This window comes from Botryllus schlosseri, chromosome 10, assembly GCF_051294905.1.
Source record: "Botryllus schlosseri isolate E-star chromosome 10, Bs_hap1, whole genome shotgun sequence".
Taxonomy (NCBI): domain Eukaryota; kingdom Metazoa; phylum Chordata; class Ascidiacea; order Stolidobranchia; family Styelidae; genus Botryllus; species Botryllus schlosseri.
Genome location: NC_137245.1, coordinates 18,280,539 through 18,287,241, shown reverse-complemented (window position 1 = coordinate 18,287,241; position 6,703 = coordinate 18,280,539). Strand labels below are relative to the sequence as shown.

The 6,703-nt window shown below is 39.3% G+C and overlaps 1 long non-coding RNA gene across 1 annotated transcript; it reads right to left on the bottom strand.

Annotated features, from left to right (window-relative positions):
- Positions 1–2,547: 2,547 nt before the first annotated feature.
- Positions 2,548–4,035, bottom strand: LOC145448382 (uncharacterized). Its single transcript, XR_013917888.1, has 2 exons — positions 3,835–4,035; positions 2,548–3,711 (listed from the first exon to the last, which is right to left on the bottom strand). It is a non-coding gene; the product is annotated as an uncharacterized LOC145448382 (long non-coding RNA).
- Positions 4,036–6,703: the final 2,668 nt, after the last annotated feature.

Below are 6,703 nucleotides of genomic sequence, written 5' to 3'. Positions count from 1 at the left end.
ATTGCATATTTTTTAACATTGTTTGTTGTTGAAAGAATGGTGAGTTTACATTTAAATATAGTAAGCAGAGCAACTCAAGTAATAAATTTTACTCGTTTGAAAATCGACAACGGAAAAAATACCGATGAATGGAGTAACAGTAATAATATGTGTGGTATCTTATTTTTAGTGATATGCAACCAATCTTCTAAATCTTCTAATTTATCATGTCATAGAAAAGCCGATTGTTATGAATTCAAAACAAAAGTACTTCGATTATCAGGACAAAGGGAATTGAGATCAACGCAGTATTTCGAAGTGGTATGTTCAGCAATCACTAAATGACAAAAATATCAAACTGTGCATACAACTCGGTTAGGTAAACAATACAGTTACAAGTCGGATGTGATTTCGATTTACAAATGACAGCTTGATGATGTAAAGCTCAACCACTCCATTGTGTTTATTACAAAGTATTTGACACAGACAAAATATTGAACGAAGGCCCACCACTTGGTTTCATTACAAGGTGAGTGAAAATTGTTTTCTGTTGGTCAGGTATGATTTGCATTTAGTAAAACGATCTACGCCGATTAAGTGACGCTGTTTAATATCCAATGAGTGAGTGAAATTTCCTTATGGTTTGATTTAGCGAGTTAATTACCGGCGATTCAATCACATACAAGTAAGATCTTTTACGGGATGAGTATTGTGGCGCCATTTACTTTGACGAATGACAATGGGAAAATTTCCAATTTCTCTGATCGTGAGCGTTCTACAAATATTTCCGGCATACATTTAGCAAGCAACCTACAATATTCTTTTGTTATGGTAATGACTTTCACAAGTTTGGTTTTATGATTACAATTACTTATTTAAATGATAATTTATGATCACTACTTTGAGTAACAATACAAACACATTTTGTAGATTTCAGTGTAGCGCCTATTGTGATTTTGTTAATGCTATGAGTTTTGTGTATTACTCAAGTCTAGTAGAATAGGATGCGTCCAGTAAAGATATTCCAAACGAAATTGTTGTGTCATCTTTAGTCTTGGTTACTAGAAACAACTACATTTGTAAAAATATTTTCTGATATCCGTAATACACAGAGTGATTTGTACCAACACGGAATATCTTTCAAACCAAGAACATTTCAGACAAGTATAGTTTTACAAATCAATATGTTAATAACCACGGTGGTGAAAAGTTTGTTGCTGTCGTAACTTTCAACACAACGCCGGGTCTAATTAACGCGAATAATTTAATAATCAAGTCATGATCAACTATTACATATGTCAAATCCATGTGTCAATCCTTATGTTTACAGCATGATAACTTTCAATGTAATACCGGTGTTCGATCGTAAGAAATGAATTCTTAACTACGTTGATCAGACATTCAAATATCATATACTCAAAACATATGTTAATCTCAAGTCGCCGACACCGAGAAGTAATTACTTTTGTCTTACAAAATATACCACATAGTAATTTCTTTGTCTTGCGGAATAGTAACGACTTTTACAGTTGAATAAAAATACGAGTTGGTGGACTATGAATACAACCGAACTTGCTATGGATTTTGGATTGTGGTGATTACTCGCGTAGTCTTGTCTACTTTTCATAAGGATACTTTTTGCTTTGGTTGGGTAAGTTACAAACGGATTGACTTGACAAGGTTTTTTGTATTTTACTCTTTTGTGTATGGGAAGATGTTAGAATGTTGAGACGTAATACTATTTCCGTTCACTCGATTACAACAAAAAAAAAATAACCTGATAGTTTGTTCAAGGTTTCGACAAATAGATTGAAATATTCCGATTTACGATTTAACTCATCGCGTCACAAGTCGATCGCGGTATGCACAAGTGGTTGTCAAGTTAGAAATATTTACAACAGGTGCTATTTCATTGATTGATTCTATTGTGTGTAGTAACACATTAAAATATCGCGATAGTATTTACTGAAACTCTATTTGATAAACGGAAAACTCAGTCGTGAATAGAGTTGTAAGTTTCAAGGATTGTTTCAAAGTATGATCTTGAAATGTGACTGGATCAAAGTTGGTAGTCATGTTTGTCAAAGTCCAAATATTTCATTTTGGATTATCTGGATTTACCTTTAGTACATCCCGCGAATGGATTCCGATGCGGTACTATAACATTTTTGATAATAATGACTCAAGGATTTTCAATCAACAATACTGGAATTTTTTGGTAATGCTAGAGTTGCCAAATGATTAGTTGCGTGTTTTTGTTAAGTGTTTGATTTCAAGTTAATAAAGACAATAACTGTGTAATGCACATACTTGTGATTCTTGATTCTTGTAGAGTTATAGTTGGTATTGATTCTATAAGTGTGAAAACAGTGGCGCGGAATGTGCGAATAATTCGATGCGGCTGAAAGTCGGCGTCAGTAATATTCGGGTTACGTTCGATTCAACAAAAACGCGTTAAGGGATTTGTCAAAGGATTAGAGTTGTACCGATTTAAAACATTCAGATACGAATCGACTTGATTTGTGTAGTGAGTTTCATTTCAAGTTGATAAACTAACACATTGATTGAATATTTTCATGGATCTTATCACGCAACTAAAGTCAGCCACTATTCTGGAGGCGTGAAACATATAGCGATCGCGGGCGAGTGACAAATTGTTGGTTTTCGAATCACCGTCTGCGACGGCTCTGTGACAAACTTATTACCGAAATATTACCTTGTGAGCGGGTATGAGGGATTGCTATATGTCTGAAGCATTATCCGGTGAGTGGTCGTTGGATTTTAAAATTATATCACACCCTTTTGAATAAGCGTTCACTTCACTAAGGATTAGGGTTAGAGCGGAAATAAGTGACAATTTGTCGCTATTCAAGTTACCGACACTGGCGGTCTGTTATTCGTTACTTGTTAAATCTTACCAGCGAAATCAAGTTCTGTGACAAACTGATTACTAAAATTTCACCGCGTGAGCGATCGGTATGGTTATGACACCAAGTCGTGAAAGATGGTTATGTCCGAGACATTATCTTGTCAGTGATCGCGGGGTTTTGCAAATATTTCACACCTTTTTGAATAAGCGTTAACTTCACAAAGGATTACGGGTAGAATAGAAATAAGTGACAATTTGTTGGTATTCAAGTCTCGCCGGTGGTGTATTTGTTATTCGACACTTATTACACTTATCACGAAATTAGAGTGAGAACATAAAGCATCAAGTTGTTGTTTTCGAATTTTGATGTCGAGGTGATAAATTTACGCATTCAATTACAATTCAACTTCGGTTGTGTATTGAGTGATAGATCGATATGCCGGAAGTGGTATCTTGTGAGCGACCGTAGGATTTTACAAATATTTCACATCTTTTTGAAGTGTTAGTTTGCGAACGCGGTTATTGTTGATATTCGAATCGCCGTCTACGCCGGCTCTGCGGTAAACTAATTACCAAAATATTACCTTGGAAGTGATTCCTAGATTTAGCAAACTATTTCGCACTGACTGGATTAGTGTAATAATCGATAGTAGCACACGGCTGGACGAGAAATAATTCAGCGCGCAGGTCATTCGAAATATAGGTCGCACTGCTTAATCCTCTTGCAAGCCACGTTTCCGTTTGTGCGGTTATTGTTGGTGACTATTCAACACCACGCGAGAGATGGTTGAAAGTGCGAATCACGACCGCACCCATAAGAACACATGGCGAGTCACCACATATCGCGTAAGAATACATGGCACCTCACCGCCGAGAGGGGGTCTAAAAGGGTGCCATCACCAACACGAGTTTTCAAGGTATATCATCGCCGCAGCCTATACCCGAAAGGGTGTCATCATCACCGCATCCATAAGAACACATGGCACCTCACCACCCCCGCCATAAGAGATAAGGGTCACCTCACCACCCCCGGTTTTCAGGCACCTCACCACCCCGCCCATAAGAGATAAGGGTCACCTCACCACCCCCGCCATAAGACACAATGGCACCTCACCACCCCCGCCATAAGAGATAAGGGTCACCTCACCACCCCCGGTTTTCAGGCACCTCACCACCCCGCCCATAAGAACCAATGGCGTCATGCGAGCGATCTACTATACTACTAACGTTTCAGAAATCTGTTGTGGAAGTCATCAGAGATTCACCTAGGCTAGACGTCAATCCTGTACAAAGCATTTCGAATGGCATCGTCAGAATTACGCAGAAATCCCTCGGTATCGTAGTCGTATTACGGTGCTCAACTCTGATCATATGTACTTAAATTCTGGCATTTGAAGTAGAGCGATTGGTTTATATTCTGGTAGGAGTATTTGTTAGTTCAAGTAGTACTATATGTCTGTTGTGGGGCCTGATTTTGGATGGAAAATTGGACTGAAGCAGCTGAGACCTGCAAGGATCAGAATATACTGTGGGCTCTGCTATCGTGCTGACCTAAAACAATGTCGCTGAACACACCGGAAGTATCTTTTGGTAAAACCTGACATCAAGACTAAACAAAGCAGTGCACTTTCTATAGTCACTTTCTATAGTTAAAATCTCTCAAACGTTTGGGAACCAATTCGTTAATTCACATTCCTTATTGACGGTCGGCAACACACGCTAATTTAATGACGTGTATGGGGCTGCATAATTAATGTTTACGCCTTTACGGCTTCATGCGACCGTACGTCTGCAGGTTGACCATGACGACCTCTGGCTTGTTGAAATAAGGATGAACAAGGCTGCAACGTATCGGATATGCCAAATACTAATCCAGGGCTCGAGGTTACCCGACCACCATCTAGCACAGTAGTTCTCTAGCTCGACACCCTGGCAACGCCCCTATTGCGGTATTTATAAGCATCTCGCAGGAATAGTATATGTCTGAGCTCTCGCGGTGGTTTCCTCAAGAATCATTTCAGACAGATATCGCAAGCTGAACACATGTCAACTCCATCCTGCTCTCATAATAATAATAATCGTTGGGTTATATTTTTCATCTGAACAAGTCACACACAATGTACAATGTGATGAGACACAATGCGATGTGATGAACAGATAGGAGGATGTCGAACGACACTCATGCAGTTGCGATCCTTTTAATCTAACATCCACCTCTCCAAAAGGAAACTATAAGCCCATATCCAACGTTTACATGATGTGAAGAATTTGCTTATGACATCAAAAAAGGAATTTAATATACATGCTACGTACGGCTGCTATGAAAATTGTACGATGTTGCACATCCGGTCAACATGTTCTGAAGAATAAACCTCTTTATTGTTATAGCATGTCATTGGTGTAACGTAAGTTTAGTCGTTGCCTAGTCAACGACCGTACGTGATATTTGGATTGGATATTTGGCTATATAAAGTTTGGCTAGTCGAGAAGCTTGCCAAAACGGTCGTTACCCTAACTTGCTTGTAATCACTTCCTACCTATCAAGATCTACCCTTGAAACCCTGTCAATATAAACCAATGGTTTACAGATAGGAAAGTAATTAAATAGCTAACGAAGTTCACTCCAATATAAGGTAGCAGTCGCAATCGCAACAGGTTACCAACAGTAAACTCCCTAGGCTAATCTATAATCTAAATGCAATAACATTACAATCCAGTGAATCAACAGAATAATGTCAAATTAGATAGTGTAATGGTGATGCGCCCGGCTTCTTGATCAGTAGGTCGTGGGTTCAATACCCGGCCGGGTCAGACCAATGACTCGAAAACTGGTATCCGCGGCTATCCTGCTAGGCACTCAGCAATCGCGGAGAGCATAGAGGATAAAAAACGGGGTGCAGACTAGATGACCTTGCTATAAAGGCCGCATCGCATCTCCGTCGTCAAAGCATCTCGATGGCGCAGGCGAAAAAGACTACCATATCTCTCTCTAGTCTCCGAAAGTTTCTAACACAAATAACTGCAAATCACTAAGGAATCACGTGGATAAGCAGTAAGCACACTATTGGGACGGAAATGCCTCTGAAACCACGAGGGCAAAGTTGTCACAATGGGCGCCAGTGAGCGTGATGCTGGCTCATTTACCAAGCGGGCCATTTCTCGTGTTACATTTGGTCCATTTCAACGTGGATCTGGTACATCCCAGTACACCTCATCTGAGTGGTACACACTTTTTAAGGGTTGGTACACCCTGGGATAGTAGCTCTCAACCGGGCTCCACGGACCCATTGGGGTCTGCGAAACATTTTAGGGGGTCCGCGAACCTGCAAATTTGCAAACTGGTTGATGACTTAATTTTCATTTTGTTTTAAATTAGAGAAATCACAGAATGGCCGTCTGAGGTGAAATATTCCACTGCAAACTCTCATTTCAATTGCCGAATTGCCAATAGCCCACTTATACTAACATATTGCTGTTTAATGATATTTCGTTGGGGTTGTGGAAAACAAATTTTTGAAGATAATAATTTTCTCCTTTGATACACATAGCCGCTATTCCAGAATAACTTTAAGATGAGCTGCTCGATAGAAATGACTAGGCTAGACGTTATATTGGTTCATCTTGTATATGTTGCGATCATAGCCAAAGGTGTTGTCGGAAGCGTTACGAGTTATTATTACATTCGCTGCCACCTATACTTGGGGAAATGAATTTTCGGCACTCGTTCTTTTCAAATCAACGGCGCAGGTTTTAAAGCCACGGCCCCGTATTTCAAGGAATGCAGCTACAGAATTCGCTTTGAAATAATACAAAGTCTTCCCAATTATTTCTACATAAATAGTATGATGTTGTTTT